We start from the raw sequence: 21302 nt of genomic DNA, 5'->3' as shown, positions 1-21302 counted from the left end.
ATACAGCAGGAAGAGTCTCTGTCTGTATCTGTGCACACACTGTCTGCCACTCTGAGGAGAATAATACGTCTGCGTGTGATTGGGAGAGGAAACCTCCTACACATGTTCATGAAGATTTATGTGAGGAAATGTAGCATTAAATATGTTCTCAGTCCCTCCCTCTCTCTCCCTGTTCTATTTCTGTTACCAGTTCTTACTTTAACACGTCACCCAAAACTTTAGGACATCCTTATGCACAACAAGAATATTTAACTAATAGAAAAGTTAATTTACTACCAAATCAAACAGATCTTTATTTATACAGACATATATTTTTTTTCAAATGAGAACCACTGAGTGAGAAAAGCTGTTACATGTTCAAATAACCATTAAATTCATCATAATAATTTTAAATTCTGATTACATTTACATTTAAGTATTATTAAGATTAATGAAATATAAAATGTGACATTAGCAAGCAGATGAAACAAATAATCATACTTTAGGTAAATATTACATTTTCATGTAATATATACCTAAAGTATGATTATTTGTATCATCTGCTTGCTAATTATACTAGCTCTTATAAGCCAGAGCTTTTTTTACACTATAAAAAATAATAATCAGTAAACCCTCATCAGTGAATTCTGTTACAGTATCAGAGTTGACAGGGTAAGAACCGCAACCGCAACATAGATACCTCACATCACATCTAAAAACATAAATTTTATGGATTTTTTAAACATTATCATTTATCATTAATATACTATTAGTGAATCCACATTTTATCCAATATTTATACAAAACAATGAGTGAAGAAAAAGAGACATATCTGACTGCCTTACACGTATCCCACCACAGGAAGTGACATCACTGAGTCAATGCAGGTCACATGTTTTCTATTAGAGCTGTTTGCAGATTATATGCAGTTTAATATAGAACTTTGAGACAGACATACAATGTTTTTTGAAAATTTGTACTATGGATATTGTTTGAAAGAACACAGTTTACTGTTTAAAGAAAGCTACAGGTTTGTTTATATTATTTTCTGTGAACTCCAGACACTGATTTACTTGAGGGATTGATTCTTATGAAACATTGATTAAACTAGGAATTGTATGATAATGCTGGTAATGCTGGTATTCTAGGAGAGCTTTGGAAATGGTGAACATCTTTCATTGTGTATTTATTAATTTGTAATCATTTTATGTTTGATGTTTTAATAAATATAAACATATGCCTACAATTATAGAGGGTTAATAACATGGCTTACTCATATTTCACTGCTGGAAAATGTAGATAAAACAGATAAGATAACAACATAATCTGCTGCACATTCAGAAGTTTCAGATCTAACTCCACAAGAAGACAAAACACAGCATTAAAATGCTTTTGTGTAATATTTCTCATAATGAAAGATAAGGACAATTTGTGATAATAGTTCATGTTAAGCTTGTTCTTTTTGCATCTAGAAAACAGCTTGTGGCCACTGACTAACAATAATGGGAATACTTACTATCAGTTTCTTGTGATATATTATACTGCATTTATAAGGCGTTATAAATATGGCTATTGGTAATAATAGAAATGCATGACACATTACAGCCCTGCTTATTATGCATCGTGAACTGTGATATTTAAATTAACTTCCACTCTTTCATTGTTTTATTTTATTATCTATTATCTATGTTGTTGTTCTTTGAAGTTTTGCGACAGGAGTCTCACATAAAGTTGTCCAAAAGCAGTGTGTAAGACTGGTGGAGAGGATGCCGTTACACATGGAAGCTGTGATTACAAATATGGGTTATTCTACAAAATATTGATTCTGATTCTGGTAAAGCTTTAGTAGTGTTGTTGTTTCTAAATAAATATAAACTTGTTTTCTTTGTTTTAATTGAAGTTTGAAAGCTCTGCGTCTTTTTCTTCAATTTGACTATTTACTCATTTCTCATTTTCTGCAAATAAATGCTCCAAATTACAACATCTACAATATATACATTATTTATAACCATGTTTATTATGCCTTGTATTTTGTATTATTATGTGTTTTAGATATTAGTCTTTTCATTCAACATTCATGGAGAGAGATACTGTTAAAAAAAGGTGTTTTAATTTATTTGAGCTTTTATTGCTAGTTACATTCAGACACTTTGACTGTGGGCTTTTTTATCAGTCTCTCCAGTCTCCCGGCCGGTGTAACAGAACCGGTGCTTAAAAGCACTTGTGCTCTTTATTTGTGGTTCTTGAGGTGTAATAGAGCAGTATACACACTCACACACATACACACATATGTATTTCTGTAATCTTGGCCCTCCCAATGAGTGCACAACTACAAAGGCAGGCAGCAGGCCCTAGGCCTCAGGCTGTGAGTGGAGCGTGTGTGTGTAAGCGTGCGTGTGTGTGCACATACGTGTGTGTCTGTGTGTGAGAAAATCTCTCCAAGGAGCCCCTTGTCATGGATATGATGCATATCAGTATCAATGTTAGTAAATGGCCACTGGTATTCAGCCCATGAAACTGGATCTTTGGTGTGTGGCACATAGTCAGGACATTAATGTCACTACAGATACACTGACACACACACACACACACACACACACACACACACTGCACAATGTGGATAAAATAGTACTGCATTGTGTATTGCCTCAGATTGCAGTTTTATGCCATAAGTAAATTAAAGGACACTAAAGGAAGATTGGTCAGCATTATTTTCACCAAATTAACTATAACTAATTTCTGAAGCTTAATTCCTTCCAACACCCAATAAAGCTCTAGAATCTTAGAGGTTCAACACATATATTGAATATACACAGCCTGCATATTTTCATATTTTCAATCATTTCATCTATGATACCATATCAGTACTGATGACTGTTGCCGAGACTCCTCTGGTGGCTCCTGGCTTTTTCCCTGTTGTTTAAACTTCTGCATGTAAGTACTGACTGTTCATTAATCATTATGGTGTAATAAAAGCCACATAATCTAATTAAAGATTTGAATAAGAAAAAAAAACACATACTGTGCCACTTAAACATACAAATACACACACACACAAACAGTTCTTTCACAGTGGTTTCGGTTTTTTACTTTTTTTTTAAATGTGAATCTGTCACTTTTTCTTTAAATGGACAAACATAAATGCTCTCGATTGAATTGTAGTAAAAAGTTACATTGACTTCTATTGCAAGTTAAAATGTTTTTCTTTTTTTGCTGTAAAAGTCTTGAAGTCTTTCTTTTGTGAGAATATTTTGCATTTGATGTTTTCAAATTCATGTTTTTAAATAAAAAAACAATACTATGCAAAAAAAAAAAAAAATATATATATATATATATATATATATATATATATATAACAAGACTTTTATAACAAACACAAGAAGTGTGATGTGGTGGTAATATTTTTGTATAATTGTGTGTATTTCACTCAAAGCTTTACTGAAACACAGAAATTCAGTAAGAAATGTAGACTGTGAATGTTATATGTTTCGGCTTGTAAAGAACAACAGGAGTTGAATTTATTATTATTATCATTCTGCTTGTACTTTTGTTTTGTGAAAAGTAAAAGAGTAAAAAAGGAAACTTGGCTATATAGAAAGTATTTAAAATAATTATTTGTCATTATGAATTATTTGTAATTAATCATGAATAACATGTAGTGGAATCCATCACACATTCTAGATGGCTTAATTTGTTAATAGACGTTATATTAATATAGTTTAGATATTTGTGTCATTTTAAAAAAGGAAAAGAAAATCCTGCAGTTGTTTTGCGTGGCTTTTTCACTTGTAAAGACTGAAAGTGTTCACATCTCAGAAACCCTGTCAGAAATGGTGAACAGAAAATCCATATTTTCCCCAAATGTTCTCTCTTTGTTAAAATATATTGTTACTCAAACTTTCCTAAGGCTTTTTCCTAAAAAAAAAAAAAAAAAAAAAACCTTGATAAAACTGTCAATTAGGCTTTTGTTAAAGTGGATTTTTTTACAGTTAGAGTATTTCTGAGCAGGAATGACAATAAAACTGATGATGAGATGACATGTGTTATAGTTAAAGTGACATGGAAATGTATTATACTTGCTTATAGTCCAAATGAAATAAAAAAAAAACTGATAACGGCGGCAATAATAACAGGAGACGTGTAAGGGGTTAATCCTGACATGTTTAACATGCGTTCAGTCCTCTGCAGCTAGAAGGAAAGTGATGAGGTGAGGAAGTGTGTCAGGAGAACAGTGGAGCAAGTGCTCAGTGTGTGCAGGTGTGAGGTGACACTTTTATAAGCCAGAGTAATCTTGTGTGTGTGTGTGTGTGTGTGTGTGTGTGAGGGTGTATAGGGTGAGGACTGGAAGTGGGGGCATGTACACCTTAGAAACAAAGCTCAGTAAAAATTCCTTCACGGCCAAATGCATGTGCGTGCGCGCACACACACACACACACACACACACACACACACACACACACACACACACACACAGTACTCTGTTTGATCAGTTTATGACGGACCTTTTGGCACTGAGTTAACTGTGAGAGATTGATGTTCTCTGTGTTAGGAGAGCCTGCCATGGCCCTGTGCAGCATGCTCCCTAATAAACGAGAGTGTGTGTGTGTGTGTGTGTGTGTGTGTGTGTGTTCAGGCTCGCCAGTACGGTTGTGCAGATGTTTGCTGACCGAGGGTTTGGGGTTTGGTGTGTGTATTATGACACACGGCCCTCGAATCCTCTCTCTTTTCATAGCGCTCTACCCTTGACAAATCCAATTACGCAGCAAATCATTTCTGCCAGTCGGGTTTGTTTTCATTCGCTGAACGCTGGTCTGAACAGAGGGAGTTCCGTGCTGGCTGTGTATACATGTGTTGGGCTTACAGTAAACTCTTTATCGACGCTTTATGTGAAGCTGTTGCTGCGAGCGCTGGAGGAGTACTTCATTTCGCTCGTTCCTCGGACATTCATCACAGTGTCACTGGTATTTTGTTGACACAGTAAAGTGCAGCTCAAGATGTGTATTTCTTGCTGTGCTGCTGCTGCTGCTGCTGACTGTGCCGTGACTTTGTGTAGTCTGCATTAAGGCAGGTTTACACTCCGAGCTTTTGCCACGATAATGATGTACACAGACAATAATCGTAAATCTTCAAAGTATTTTTTTGCTCTTGCCGTGAAACTAGTGCTCTTAAAATGTGTCAAAACATTTATATGAATGCGTTTCAATATGTTTCTGCTATATTAAAACACATTGTTGACTTTGTGTTGGTGAAGATTGGTCAGCATGATTTTACCAAATACCAAAAGGACTATAATTGTTGTTGGAACAACGATTATTATGATAATAATAATAATAATAATAATAATAATAATAATAATAATAATAATAATAATAATAATAATAATAATAATGCCCACAGGAGCTCTGGAATGGGACAACATACAAAATTGCCCCCCTTGCAACCACACCTAACCCTCATTCCTGTAAAACATAAGGAATTAAATAAAGCAGCAGCCCCTGTATTTCTGTCTTTAAAATTGGCGAAATTGGGGGAAAATTCTAATTCTAATTAATGCTATCAGTGTCCCAGCACAATCATTTCTACAGTATCTTAAAAAAAAATCATTCTAAAAACAGATACAGCACGGTCTGGTATGTTTTTGTAGAGTGATATTGCTCTCTTTATTTTTACAGTATTTCATAAATTGTAATTTTACAAAATTAACGAAACCATCTGCTCAAAAACAAAAAACAAAACAAAGTATAGCACACAAACAAAATGTTACATTAATCTAAATTAAAAAAGCTGTCTCGACATGCTTGGTGCAATTACACCTTCTCACCAGAGAGGTCTCTATATCCCCCAAATCCACAAAACTTACAGACTGTGGCTTTAATATACTGTATGTTAATTTCTTTCATTTAAAAAGTTATAAATCTTATCTTAAGATATGTTTTACCAATCAGTTTTTACTTCTTAATGTAGGTAATTATTTTCTTAACCAAAAACAGACAATACAAAACTATTTTGCTATATTTTGATATTATTTCTAGCTTGTTTTACATGTGATTTAAAAAGCACACCTAGAATTAACATGACATTAAGAAGGTTATGGACATGCACAAACCTGAAACCCTTAACGAACCTTAAGAAACCTTTAGTAAAATAGTAACATTTTGCAAAATAATGAATTTGAAATTCATATTTTTTCAAAAAAATTATATTCATTATTTCCTTTTTAAAAAGCTCTATAAATGAGTATAGCAAGATAAATATTGCTGTAATGACAATGTTTTCTCAGTTCTTCTTCAAGTACCAGACTGACATGTTGCAAAACAGCACCACCAATGAACAAGTACTGTAGTGTAATGTGTAATATGTATAAAATATTTGCTTGCATATATATATAAAATAATACTTTGTCATGTATGTTTTTTGTAAACTGATACAGTTACTTTCTGTGCCACATATAAATATTTGTTTGACTGGCTGATTTTTTTTATGCACCAGTTTATTTTTTTTTGCTGAAGTCTTTTGTGATATTATAGGAGTATGTTTAATTTGGATAAATTATATAAAAAAACTGCGAATAAAAAGCCACTGTACTGTGTATGAAATAAAAAATCCTGGTAGTAATTGCAAAATGCTAGCCTAACTAAGTTTTGAAAAATAAAATTCACGTAGCACAATTGTCACTATTATGCTTTTTTTTTTTTTTTGGCATTTACAAGCAGATATTGTCCTTTCATATATCTATCACCAAAGACCTTTTTAGAACATTTAGAGTGCATCACATGCAATAGGACACTATTTGATGCCACACAGTGCATTAAAATATTTGCTGCATTTAGTGAGGCGTGACCTACATTGGATGTAGGCTTTAAATGAACACAGAATAAAGACTGAAACATTTCACATACAGCAGAGTCCCAGGAACTTTTGTTAATATTATTTTTTAATTTGTATTAATTAATACATTGTAGATTAATATTAAAGACATAAAAACTCCAGAAACACCTGATATAAGAACCCAAACCAGGTGGATTGAGATGAGTTTGAGTGCAGAGTGAAGGAAAAATAGTTAATAGTTAAGAGCTCAGCACCTCTAAAAATCCTTTAAAACAGTTGGAGAAACATTCCAGGTTCTACCTCATGAATCTGACTAAGAGAATCAGCATGAGCAAGAGTGGGCAAAGTTGGCATTAGTGTAAAATATGTTACTTTAAAGAATCTAAAGTTTAAAACATATTTTGGTTTGTTTGACACTTTTTTTGGTTACTTCACAGTTTTGATGTCTACAATATTAATTCACATGTATAAAATGTGTAAAAGCTTAAAAGACACGCATTATGTGGCTCTTCTCTGGAAAGATCTGTTATTGTTCTAAATGACAGATGGCTACTTTATCACATTAAGCTAAAAAAGCATGTTTTTTACAACTCGCAAGCATCAAGCATTTTTATTTGTATTATTTACTACATTGTAGATTAATATTAAAGACTTAAAAACTATGAAGGAACACATATATAATACAATTAGGTACTAGACAAATAGGTATTTGGCTTCAGAAACACCTGATTTAAGAACCCAAAATGTTGGAAAAATGTGGAGAGCAGAGTAAAGGAAAAGGCAGTTAACAAGAGCTCAGCACCTCTAGAACTCCTTTAAAACAGTTGGAGAACCATTCCAGGTTCTACCTCATGAATCTGACTGAGAGAATCAGCATAAGCAAGAGTGGGCAAAGTTGGGATTAAAGTAATAGGCTTTACTTTGAAGAATCTAAAGTTTAAAATCTATTTTGGCTTGTTTAAAATTTTATTTCTATACTTCATAGTTTTGATGTCTTCCATATTTACATTTCATTTACAATGTAGAAAAAAAAAACACTAAAAGAGGAGGGGCGTGTCTGAACTTTTAACTGTATATGTTGTACTGTATATGTGCACAAAAGCTTATTGGCACCCGTGTAGATGAAGTCTCTTCTGAAGACACGCATTATTCCTTTGTTGCGTGTACAGGGTGGCTCTTCTCTGGAAAGATCTCTTATTGTTCTAAATGACAGATGGCTACTTTATCACATTAAGCTACACTGACACTCGAAAGCAAGTATTTTTACAACTCGCAAGCATCAGTGACCAAATGTAAAAGGTTGCTTAATTCCGCTGTTGACCTGATTATCAGCCGGTGGATGCGTCTTCGCCGGGCAGCCAGGCCTTTTAAACTCAGTGAGGTGCCAGCCGGAGAAGTTAATGAGCATTAAGCTGCAGTGCTATGCCTCTCTCTCTCTCTTTCTCTCTCACTCCCTCTCTTTCTCTCTCTCTCTCTCTCTCTCTCTCTTCTGAAGGGCAGTGCTCTAATGTTGCTCTGAATTCCCCAGAGCTCAGCTCATCACATGACTAGCGAACACTATGTTTTCACACCTGTTAAATCTACTGAGATGTTCAAAACTTCTTTTTCTTTTCTTTTTTTCAAGAGCAGCTATTTTTCAGGGGAAGTGTTTTTAGCGAGCATTATGTGGAAAGTGTTATTTTTTTTCCACTCGGCCAAAATGCTTGTTTTTCCTCCAACGTTGTTTCTCATGATTTTTTCCGTACGTTTTTTTTTAATGTATGTGAATATGTTTTTTTTTCTCATGTGTTTGTATGTATCTACATTTTAAATCAATTAATCAATCAATCAACCTTTATTTCCTTTATTTATTTATTTATTTTTAATGCAGCCGCGCATTTACAAAATTAAAAGGGACTGAAATACAAGTTTGAATTACAAAAACAAGCAAACAATAAAATATTTAATTAAGAAGAAATAAGTATATATGCGCCCACAGCACAAGCAAAGCCCAGTGCCCCCTTCTACAAATTACTCTGCTTGCCAGTCACGATACAAAGAGCCAAAAAAACAATCAGGTTCACTTGAATTTGTCACTCTAAATTGACCCGAAAAACAATTAAGTCATAGGGGCCATTAACTAAGTATAACCATCATAAAACATGCCCCTGCCCACATGAAGGAGGAGAAAAAAAATATGGGGGTAAAAGCTTGGTCACAGGAAATGAGGTAATAATGACTACACAGCTAGTCAACCTGCCTCTCTGCTACTCTGCTGTGTGTGTGTGTGTGTGTGTGTGTGTGTGCTGTGCTGACCTGAGAGCCAGAGTAGGAGCGGGTAGTGGGGCAGGAGGGGGGGGGGGGGGGGGTAGAAGTAAGGGAAGGGGGGATTTGGGTGAAGTTCGGGCTCTAATCCGCTGTTCAGCCAAGCAATCCCATGATGCAGAAGGCTTAGTCTCAGCAGTGAAAGCAATCTAATGGCCAATGAGTAATCAACACTATTGCCTGTCCTGACTAATATAGCAGATCATGCCAGCGGGGAAGGAAACACCACCACGTACCGAGCTGCTGCTCACACCACACCACACCACACCACACCACACCACACACAGTCAGGACACAGAGTCATACGTGTATCCCATATGTATTAAACATACATTGTAAAGACTGACTGTAAAATTTGCAGCAGATTAGTGGCAATTTAAGTTACAACCAAATTACTGTAAATGTAATTCTTATCCCAATAAGAACTGTAAATTATACAATCTCCCAAATCAAAGATAAGCTACAGTACCAGTCAAAAGTTTTGACACATCTCTTCTCATTCAGTGTGTTTTTACATAGTAAATTTTATATAGAAGACATAAAATCTATACTTAGATTCTTCTAAGTACCACGTTCAGCTTTGAGTACAGATCTGCACACTCTTGGTATTTTAATCTCAGTGTTTTCATAAGGGAGAGTAACCTGGAATACTAGTTTTCTCAGCATCTTTTAGCAAGGAGTTTCTGGAGGTGCTAAACAATAATTGCTGCTTTTCCTTCAGGCTGTGAAGCTTCAGCTCATCCCAAATCATATCAAATCAGTTTATAAGGTTTAGATCAGGGGATTGTGTTTTCTACATAATTCCATATATGTCCCTTAATTGTTTTTTTAATGTCTTTAATATTAATCTACAGTGCAGAAAATAAATTGAATAAAAACTACAAAAAATTAATAAAGGAAATCATCGAATGAGAAGCTGTGTCCAAACTTTTGACTGGAACTGTAAATAAATAAATCGTATCTCATTTCAGACAGTATGAATCCAAGATATTCCATGTTTATCTGCTCAATTTAATTTAATTTATTAAAATGCATCCATTCCAGCATTTCAGCCCTGCTTAACATTCTAAAAAACAACGTTGGGATAGAGCAGTTTGAGGCAAGTAATGGGATAAAAAAAAAAGAAAATGATGTGATTTCAAACAGGGGATGTCAACAGGTAAATGTAATCCTATATCATAAGTTTTGTTAATCAAAAAACAAAAAATATGAAATATCTTAAGTTCATACTGTCTGCAATTAAATAACAGTCAAATAAAAGTCAAAGTAAATGGAAGAAACTTTTTTTACATTGTCCATGCTGTTCTAACCTTTTCTGATTTGGGGTTGTGCATTATGAAAATATACAGCTCTGGAAAAAAAGTTAGAGACCACTTTAAAACGATGACTTTCTTTGATTTTACCAAAATTGAAAACCTCTGAAATATAATCAAGATGAAGGGGGATTTTTGCACAAAAAAGTGGCATAAAGTTATCCAAAAGCAGTGTTTAAGGCTGGTGGAGGAGAACATGGCAAGATGCATCAAAACTGTGATTAAAAACCAGGGTTATTCCACCAAATATTGATTTCTGAACTCTTAACACATTATGAATATGAACTTATTTACTTTGCTTTATTTGAGGTATGAAAACTGTATATTTTTTGTTATTTTAGCCATTTCCCATTTTCTGCAAATAAATGCTCTAAATGACAATATATTTATTTGGAATTTGGGAGAAATGTTGTCTGTAGTTTATAGAATAAAACAACAATGTTCATTTTACTCAAACATATACCTATAAATAGCAAAATCAGAGAAACTGATTCAGAAACTGAAGTGATCTCTTATTTTTTTTCCAGAGCTGTATATTTATTTATATATATATAAATATATAAGCACTGATGGATGCCAGTCAATTTAAATAATACGCAAATAAAGTTATTTAAATCTAAATTTAATTATTTTATTTTATTTTAACTTTAATGAACTTAACTTTAATGAAATAGGGGGTTCAACTGAGGATAGAGCATAACAAACTGACACCACAGAGCTTAATCCCCCTGGAGTAACTTATAAAGAGAGTAATAAACTTATATTCCACAAATACAAAACTCACTATTTAGTCACATATTCAGTAGAATATGTGCTGTAACTATGAGTAATTACTCTACTGAGAGGATAAACTGCTTTTCAACAACAACAGTAGCCCCTGCACGCCTCATTACAGATATGTAAATGAACTGGAAAACATACAGGACTGAAAGCCAATGCATTTTTTTTTCATGTCAGCACAGCATGATTTGGGGAAAACTGTAATGAACAGCTGAGATGAGAGAGATTAGCCATGAACATATAAAAAACAGAACAAAATCTTCTGATATGCAGCATATTTGTTGCTACAGCCTTTTACAACTTTAGTTATACAAATTAACTTTACATAGAAACTTTATACAGCACAAAATAGTGTTTAATATAAACTGATCAGTATCTTACATAGAGTTACTTACTTATACTTACTTAAACTTATTGTGAAATCTGAGCAATAATTACCAGCATAATGACTAATCAGTAAAATAATAGTTTTTTGACCTAATATTTTGTACTACTGTGAATGACAGTCATATTTCTATTGGAGTCAGAAGTAACAATACTTAATACGATGTTTTTATACCTACCTTTTGTGGTCTGGACTTATTATTTTGGTTCAAACGAACCAACCAACCAACCAACCAACCAAAAGAGATGGTCTCAGTCGAGATCTACTAAACCATGGTGTAGTTTGTTTGCTGTGTGAAAATCCTTTTTATATAGTGCAGACTTTTGGATAAATTACAGAACATTTAAGAAGAAGCAGTAGTATATGATCAACAGGCTCCTGTGTCTACTGTAACTGTAGATTAACCCTTATTCATGAACAGAAATAAACGGAATCTGTTATGCTTATTCTGCTGCATTACACTTATGCACTTTTAGGGCGTCAGATTCTTATAAAGAGGTAGAATTCAGCGCATCACCTGGAAAGGCAACTCCATAAAATGACGCCATGCTAATATCTGAAGCACTAGGTCAAGATTCGGCAATAGGCCGCAAACATGAAACATCTGGCCTGTGAAGTGGTTTGAACTATAAAAAATGATAATGGAAAAAATAAAATAAAATGCTTGTCTGGTGATCTTTTGTTTACATTTGTCCCCTGTCTCTCTGTTGTGTTCGGCGTGACTTTAATTTCCACCCGTTCTTGTTTTTACGGCTGTTCTTGGGCTCCCTATCTTCTTGTAAGGGCGTGTCCCAATTCACTAGCCGGGGAAGCGCGTGAAGAGCGGTGTGTTTATTTTTTATTTTTTTCCTTTCTTCTTGAGTTTACCTGCTTTAAGATCAACTGTTCTGCAATTGGGTTCAACAACCCTCTGGGCTGGAGAGCTACTAGTCTGTAGCACTCCATCCCATTACACTTCATTTTCCAAAACAGAAAAACAGAATTTTTTTTGTGGACCACCACCAAAAGGCTTGGAAAATATTTGGCCCGCAGCCAAACTTAATTGCCGACCCCTGCATTAGGTGATGATTATGATGTAGCAAAGTTCTTTAGCATGGTCTCTTTGAATCCCAGCACTCTGAAACCAAAAGTAACCAGACTCAATGTTGCAGTGTAATAAACACAAACCATATAAAACACAGCCTTTAGCTTCTCAATGTTAAAAACATTTTGTTGGTCTGGATATTGTAGGTTATTCACTTTTCCTCAAACACACACTCGCCTACACACACACACACACATTTTCAACCTGAGCCTACGAAAACAGCAACTCATCATATCCTGAGTGGTAGAAAAGGATCCGTATTCACTCATTTCTTTTTCTGCACTTGGAACTGCAAGCTTATGGATTTCAGTTCTCTGCTGAATCCAGGTAATATTTCAGAGGCTGCTACAGAAGTCCTGAACAGTTTGTAGGTTGTGGACAGACACTAAGGGTACACTTTCATGGACATGCACTACAGGTCCACTCTGCCCTCTGACACTGTTTAACTGGTTTAAAGAGCTGGATTCTTCACAAGACTTCAGCGCAATGATGCCGGCATTCATTAAAACGGATATTTGTGCTAAAATTCAGGATGCACCGGTTGCTTCTACCTTCAGTTTGTGAGGACCTCATGCATTTAGGAACGCTAACCGCTCTCTGGTGTATCCATCACTGGCCATTACTCACCTTTAACGGCACTGTAATTGTGATGTATGCTGAAGCAGTCCAAGCCCCGCGGTCCCTGCTTGTGCAGCTGCCCTGGCATCGAACCTTCCCTGTGGCAAAAGGGACCACTGGCAGATCAGATGGAATAATAAAAGGAAAGTGCTTGTTTGATAGGATTTATTGAAGCACATAAAATGGCATTTATTTTGCTGGAAGGGTAGAGTGGCGAGGGGGCTGTGAAAGAATGCTTCGCCCCTGCCTTCATTTAAGTGCCCGTCCCTTTCCTGCCCTGCGACCCGAGGATCCACCTGCAAAGGATGGGGCTGAGCCAAGTCCCAGAGATGTGATGGAGAGTGGGACTGAGCGGTTTGAGAGTTCACACCCTTTGAAAGTGACATAATGAAGTACACACAGGCACAGCGAGTGTAGTCTCAAATGCTCAACTTTTTTTTTTTTTTGCTGTGACCTTTGGCTACGGGTTCCATAATTACCTGAACTGAATTCAGTACCTGAGAGGCCTGTATGAGGTCTACGAATCTAAGTAAATGAATGAGTAGTTTGAGAAATATGCATGCTTTTGACCCTTTTCTTTCAGAATGTATGTCATACAATGTCATAAAACCAACACTCTTAAATCAATGATAAAATAAACAGTGATTATTAATAAGATGTTTGTTCATATGGGCTGTGTCAAGAAAATCAGACAATCTGAAAACTTTTGATTGCAATACATACTGTAATGTCACAACTGTAATCTATGAGTGTGTTGAGCTAAGTGTCTAGTTTATGTAATGTATTTTCATGACACGGGCTATCAACTTTAATTACGATTTCAGCGCTACAGTTCCCAGGGTGGAGATTATATTGCATGGATTTGAAAACGTGCGGTTTCCCTTCTAGAGTGCCACTCAGCCCGTCAAAGCTAAGATTTAAAGGTGGAGTCTTTGACATGCAAATGTTTATCCATCATTATGGCATGCTGAATGTTTATCTACGGTTCCTGCAGGCGTTTCTATCTCTCCCAGTAGGCCACGGCTTAATGAAGGAAACCATTTAAACGTTATAGATCTTTGTTCATTCAGCAGAAAAACCTCTCCAGGATTCATGAGGAATGAAGGATGTGGTGGTTGCTAATAGCGCACTGTTTTGAGGAGGATATTTTTCTATCCCCTTTCCACTGACTTTTCCCCGAATTAAGTCTGACGATTTTTTGGCCGGAAGGCAGCTCTCGCAGTTGATCTGTCTCAGCTAACGCCATGACAGAAGCCATCTCTCATAGAAAAGAATGGCAGTGAAAGCGGAAGCCCGCTAACCTTTGTCAAAAGCTCCATCCATCACCAGGCCGTTTAACCTGGGCCACACTGAAAGACGGCCCAATTACTCCTCCTAATGAATGAAATAAATACGTCCTCACATTAGGGCCCATTACGATCTCTCTTGCTGCCATTCCTCCCCACCAAGGGGAGATTGTAATGGGACTCTGAAGCTGCTCTGGACTGCACTGCAGAGAGTAGCCCAATGCAGGCTGGGATATGACCTTAACGTTCATCTGCTGCTAAAAACCACCACATGAAACTCCGCATGATATGTGGACTGAATTTGACTTTATACTGTATGAGAATAAAGGAAAATGAGAAGGGATTAAAGGGATAAATCAGTGTTTTTAAAATGATTCTGTATCTGATGAATCTGTATCTGTACAACTGATTATCTCATACTAGGTCTTCCATAATAAATACAGTATATTGTCATAAAAAAATAATAACTGGTATAAATGTAATCTTAATGCAACAGTCCTGAATAATTTTTCTTTTAAATTGTAACCAGAAGTCTTCATGAGTTAAAATAGTATATATTCTAAATATTCAAATTAATAGCATCAGTGTCCTTGCTTGACCATCCATGGGACGTCACACAGCGTATATTCATTCTCTAAATAGAGTGGTCTGGTAGGTTTGTTTTTTTAGATGTAATTTTGACAGTGTTTCATAAATGAACAAAATGAGCAAAACAGTACAGTACATTCAAAAACACAAAGAGATTGATTTATATTAACCTGTATTAAAAGTACTATTGCTGCAAATGCTCTGTGCAATTACACATTCTCACCAGAGAGGGCTCTAAATCCCCAAAATCCCAAAACTTCTGGACTGTTGCTTTAAGACTTTTTTTTGGCCAAAACATGAAATTTGTGGCAATAATTTTACCACTTTTTTCATCATTGCTTTATTAAAAAAAGAATAACCAACACCTCATTGGTTGCAGTTTGCTCGCATCACCAAAAAAAATCAGAGAATGTTTAGCCATTGAATTTTTTTCTGTTTTCTGCCAAATCATTTTGGTTGATGATTGGTCTTTTTACATCTCTATTTAAGACCATTTTATGCCACTTATATAATAATATATAATATGATCATATAATATAATCCTAAATCATATATAATAGCATAATAATGCAATAAAAATAACCATATTTTTTATTATTATTTCTATTAGAGATATTTAAAATTTGGAATTTGAATATACAAGTTTTCCTTTTCTAAATAAATAAAATTAACATTATAATAAAAACTCAACATACTGACTTATTAATGCTAATAAACGTTTCTTTGTAACAAAATCCTAATTGGCAATATTGAGGTCTGCAAAAATGATCAATTGTGCATATGTTTTACGATAAGTTGATAATATAATTATTGAGTTGTTAAAAGACCTGGAAAACTGATGACACAATTGCAATAGATAATTTAATAAATTAGAGGAGGACCAGGTCTGAGATCAGTTCTTTCATAATTAATGAGATTTTGGAAGCTAAGGATTTCCAGTATGAAAATATCCAGTGTGGTGTTTGTTCTGGTTAGTGTTTCTGGGTCTGTATGTTCACCCATTGTCACACACTCATTCTCCAACTCTTTCCATCCTTTTACTCTTCCTACAGCATTCCAGGTGCTCCGACTTTACAGCCAATTTTTGTTCTTTAAAGCACAGTAAAGGGGCGAGAGTCTGGGTTAAAGGAACGGGGGGAGGAGGAGCGTGGACCTCCGTTTATTAGATAGCACATAGGTTTATGATGTAGAAGGTCATTGTTGGTTAATAAGTGGCTACATGAGTGCAGGCAGGTGCTGTGTTAACACCTTCTCTTAACTCCACACCATTCATTAGCTCAGTGGTAATGAAGGTTCTAGCATTAATAGGTGGGTAGCAGGGAATGGCCAGCCAGTTAATCAATCCAGGCACTGTTTGAAGAGCTGAAACAAGAGAGATGAGACTGTGAGACCTCTGAGGGGGGAGGAGGGGTGGGGTTGGGGATTGTCTGCTCTTTGGGGATAGTGGAATACTTTAGATGTTAGGAATGTGCTGACCTGCTTGGTCAGGTGTCTTTAAGGGGTGAGTGAGATAGTACTGTTTTCTTTTTATTGTTTTATGTGTTTATGTGTTACTGCTCATGTTAGTTAATAGAGGAATGTAATTATTCTGCTGTACCTGTCTGTCTATGTGATTTTCCTGATAGTAGTAGTATAGTATTTGTTCTGATTTGTTTAGTATTTTATGCTCTGTTAAATTATCTTGCCATCCAGGTCTCTGATGGCACTACGGGCTTGGCTAGACAGGAAACCAGTCTATGATAAGAAGATTCTTCAGGTGAAAATGTAATTTTTTTATATTTTGTCTAATATAATTGTTTTGTTTCTGATTCTACAATGTAATAAATACTTAATATAATATAAACTCCTGGACCTTTTACATTTACTGTACATCCTGTACATTTGTACTCCTGGTCACTATTGACACTTTATGGTAGATCCAGTACATTCAAACCCCTGCACACTACTTACACTCAACTTATAATTAACATTAATGTTTAGTATTTGTCGTATCTGCTGATACTCTCTCTTATACTTAATTTATTCTGTATTACTGCACTACCTCATATCTACGGTTGGTTACTTTCACACTTTATATTGTTTTAGTATTTATATATTCATGTATATATTCTTCTTTTAGCATTTTTTCTATCTATCTACCTATCTATCTATCTATCTATCTATCTATCTATCTATCTATCTATCTATCTATCTATCTATCTATCTATCTATCTATCTATCTATCTATCTAGCTAGCATTATTTATTTAATGTATTACTTGTGGGTAATGAAAACAATAAAATAAAACTGAAAATATAAAAAAAGATTAAAAATTTGTAATTGCGACTTCGAATCTGGATGGTGTTTAAAATGTAAATAAAATCAATTAAACAGAATTCAATCATTTGCACAAAACATGTTCAGAATAAAACATAGAGCACACATTAAATGTTAAAAGGGAGAAATTACAAAAACAATTTACTTAAATTACTTTAATACTTTACTACTAAAACCAGCTGCAACTGGAGTAATTTACAACTAACTACTAACTAATTAACTACTATTTTTACCAACCTGTAATAAAAATCATTAAAAAATTGTCAGAAAAAAAATTCCTGAGCATTAATAATGTGAATAATTTAGAAATCCCATCATCTCCATTACACAATATCATTAAAAGATTCTGAGGATTCTGAGAACCTGAAGAAATCCCTCTGTGCACAGTGGAAAAGGCTGACAGTCAGTATTGGATGCTGGTGATCTTCAGGCCCTCAGGTGGCACTGCATTAAAACAGGCTTGATTCTGTACTGTAAAAATCACTGAAATCACTTTGTTCTATGTTTAATTGCACATTTTACACAGTGACACTTTTTTTTACAACTGGATAGTACTAAAAAATATACATGATTGTTTTCTGATGCTACAGCATGTTATTATAGCATTAGAAAATACTTTGGGAAAGCTGTACTTTTTACAGGTTATTTAACCATTAGTCTCCCCTGAAGGCCCATCTCCTCTGATCTCACGCTCTGTAAAGACAGACTAAGCTCTTCACCATTTGACTCATTTTCCAGGATAGACTGTTCACTTATCTTTCTTCAAAGGATAAATGCAGGTAGTGAGCTGCATTTGAGGATTGTTATATCTTTGCTGTACAATGAAAAACCATGTTTATTCAAAACAGCAACTTTACAGGAGAGAGATAAAACCTTCTTTAAATTTTGTTTTTTTTTTTGCTTTTTTAGGTAATTTTAGAATTTCCACTGGTCCATTATAATCAAAACATGTATGTTATACAGTATTAGTAACAGTTGCTGTGTTCCAATTGTGTAATAAACTAAAAATCATCAAAAAATGGAGATGCTTGTTTTTCATTGGATGGCAACAGTATGCTGTTTGCTTTCTTACTCTAGTCTGACATGTTTCTACTTCCCTTCCCCAGTCCTCTTTCAGTCTGACTATCCATGCACATCTGCAGAATTACACATTTATACCGCAGTAAATTTCTTTACCATGACTCAGTCCCAACCTCCTAAAGTATCTTATGTACTCTCATATGCATATAATATCCTATGATGCATAAAATAAACGCTCAGAAAGTCAAATCTTATTATTCTTATCCCCTCAAAACCACATGTTCTGCCTTTATTTCCTTCACTCTGCTGTTCGCTGAGAGCCAAACATGTAGTTTGCAAGGCGAGCGAGAAAGCCTGTAAAAGGAGTAGCTCAGACTGTAAGAATATGGACTCCCCTCTGCACCTCCTCAGGCTGTTTAAACCCCTCTAACCCCAAGTAGGCAGGGGGTGTGGGTGGTAAAGTTGGGAAAAAGAGGGAGGGGGGGCGGGGGTGTTGGGGGCTGATGGAGCTTAGCAAGACAATGTAGTTTGTGAGTAACAATTAAAAAAGGCCAGTTGGGAGGGAGGTAGTGGTGAAGTGGGAGGATGGAGAAGTAGGGTGGAAGGGAGGGCTGTTTTCCATGCATAGAAAAGTTACAAGTGGCTCTGCTGGCTTTTTTCAGCTTGAAGAGCGAGATATGGAGCAGTGGACTCGCCTTATGTTCTGTCCATATGCATCTACAATATTGTGCAAATGTTTTAGGCACCTGTGGGAATTTCAGTAAAGAAAAAGCTTCTTATTTGTGAAGTAAGTGTTTATTAGCTCAGTAAAACACTAAAATACAATAAATACAAACAGCAATTTTACAATAAGCAGAGCTTTTACAGCCCTGTTTTACTTAAAACGTTTTCTAATCTCTCCTAATCTGAATTTAATAGAGTTATTTCTAGTTCTTATCACATGGTGGTGTGGTAATTTGGTAAATGTGGTAAATCAGGTGAGCTGCTGCTGGAACTGAACACATACACATGCTGGCTGAGGAGCATCCAGGAGAAATCTGGAACTACCCTTTGTTCTTCAGCTTGGATCACAGGATATAACATACTTAGTTAAAAATGAGAATTCCTTGTTAAGTTTTACTGTATGTATGTTTATTTGCATCTGTTCAAATCATATGTGTTGCTTTTTTTCAGGTAAAAACACTTATATTGCTGAGATAAATGGAGCAAATAGTGTAATTTGCTTTGGTGCCTAAAACCTTTGCACAGTACTTTATCTATGTAGATCTATTCCAATAAGAAACAAACCTCGCACAACATTTTACATTTTAATTAGATTCCTTTATTTGTTTCAAATAGTAAATTATAGTGTCGTTTAACCAAGAGTGCAAAAACTTTTAACATTAAAAAAAAGGCCTTAGGCAAAGGTTTGGGCACCTGGACTAATGTAGAATATATTTAAATAAAAAATAATTATTGTAGCCTAGGAATCCTAGGCAATGAAGAAGGTTTTTGATTGAGGCTTGCAGTTTCTACAATGCAGAAGGTTATTAGGAAACGGCAGTTCAGGGGAACTGTGGAAGTCAAGATGAGATCGAGAAGACCAACAAAAGTATTGCTCATATTTTGGTAACACAGACAAATTTAAAATCGAATATCCGACTGCCAAAAACCTAATTTCTAGTCATAGTCATAAAAAAAAACTGCAGCCTTTTCACAAAGCTTAATATATGAACTGGTTTTGGAAACTAGTTCTGTGGATTTATGAAGACAAAAAAGGTATTTGTACGGTGGCCGAGAAAGCCCAGCGCAGTGCAAATTGAAAGGCGCTGCAAAAGCACAAAACACATCCATCAAAATTACAACACAGGCGCAGCAAATAGAAAAACGCGCTGCAAAAAGAAAAACGCGCTGCAAATAGAAAAACGCGCTGCAAATAGAACCACAACACAACGGAAGTGAGTCACAACACAACGGAATTTTCCCGGGGGACCTTAAAAGATGCTGTACCAGCTGTAATATACAAAGGACAATAAGTGGCAAACAAGCTTCTGAAAAGTAAGTTATGTTTATTACCTGTGATTACCACGGTTGTGTGCATATTATTAAAAGTTCTGCTTCACAAAACGCCTTGTTTGCCACTTATTGTCCTTTCTACACATAGTGAAGTCCGAGACGTTACTGAAGATGCAGCTTAGCTGGTACAGTATCTTTTAAGGTCCCCCAGGAAAATTCCGTGTTGTGGTTGTATTTGCAGCGAGTTTTTCTATTTGCTGCGCCTGTGTTGTCATTTTAATGGATGTGTTTTGTGCTTTTGCAGCGCTTTTCTATTTGCACTCCGTTGGGCTTTCTCGGCCACCGTATATTTGGCCACAATCAGCTAGTTAGGTAAGTTTGAAGAAAAAACAAAAGTGAGCTGGAGTTCATAAAAAACAAGAATACCATGTTTAAAGTGAAGCAATGGCAATAAGTCTAAAATAGGAAGACTACTGCAATTTTATGAAAATGTATGATCCAAAATATACAAGGATAACCTAACACCACCAAGCTGTACATTCAAGAAACAATATATCTCAAAAACATTTTAGAACATAAAGCCTTTTGAAAAGAAGAGCAGCTCAAATTCTACAAGAAACAACAAGAACTACAACACCATCAGCTGCTACACAACAAATTTGCAAGCTGTAATTTGGGTCAGTGGATGTCTTGGTAAGTTGGAAAGTTGATAAACTGAATCTGTAAGCATTTACACAGACCTCAGTAACTGTGTCAAATAAGGAGGCTTCAATGGGATTTTCTGTTATTCCAACTGTGGACAAGCT

The sequence above is a fragment of the Astyanax mexicanus genome, chromosome 6 (assembly GCF_023375975.1).
Source record: "Astyanax mexicanus isolate ESR-SI-001 chromosome 6, AstMex3_surface, whole genome shotgun sequence".
In the NCBI taxonomy this organism is placed as follows: domain Eukaryota; kingdom Metazoa; phylum Chordata; class Actinopteri; order Characiformes; family Acestrorhamphidae; genus Astyanax; species Astyanax mexicanus.
The sequence above is the reverse complement of the archived record's forward strand: the minus strand, read 5'-3'. Positions refer to the sequence as shown.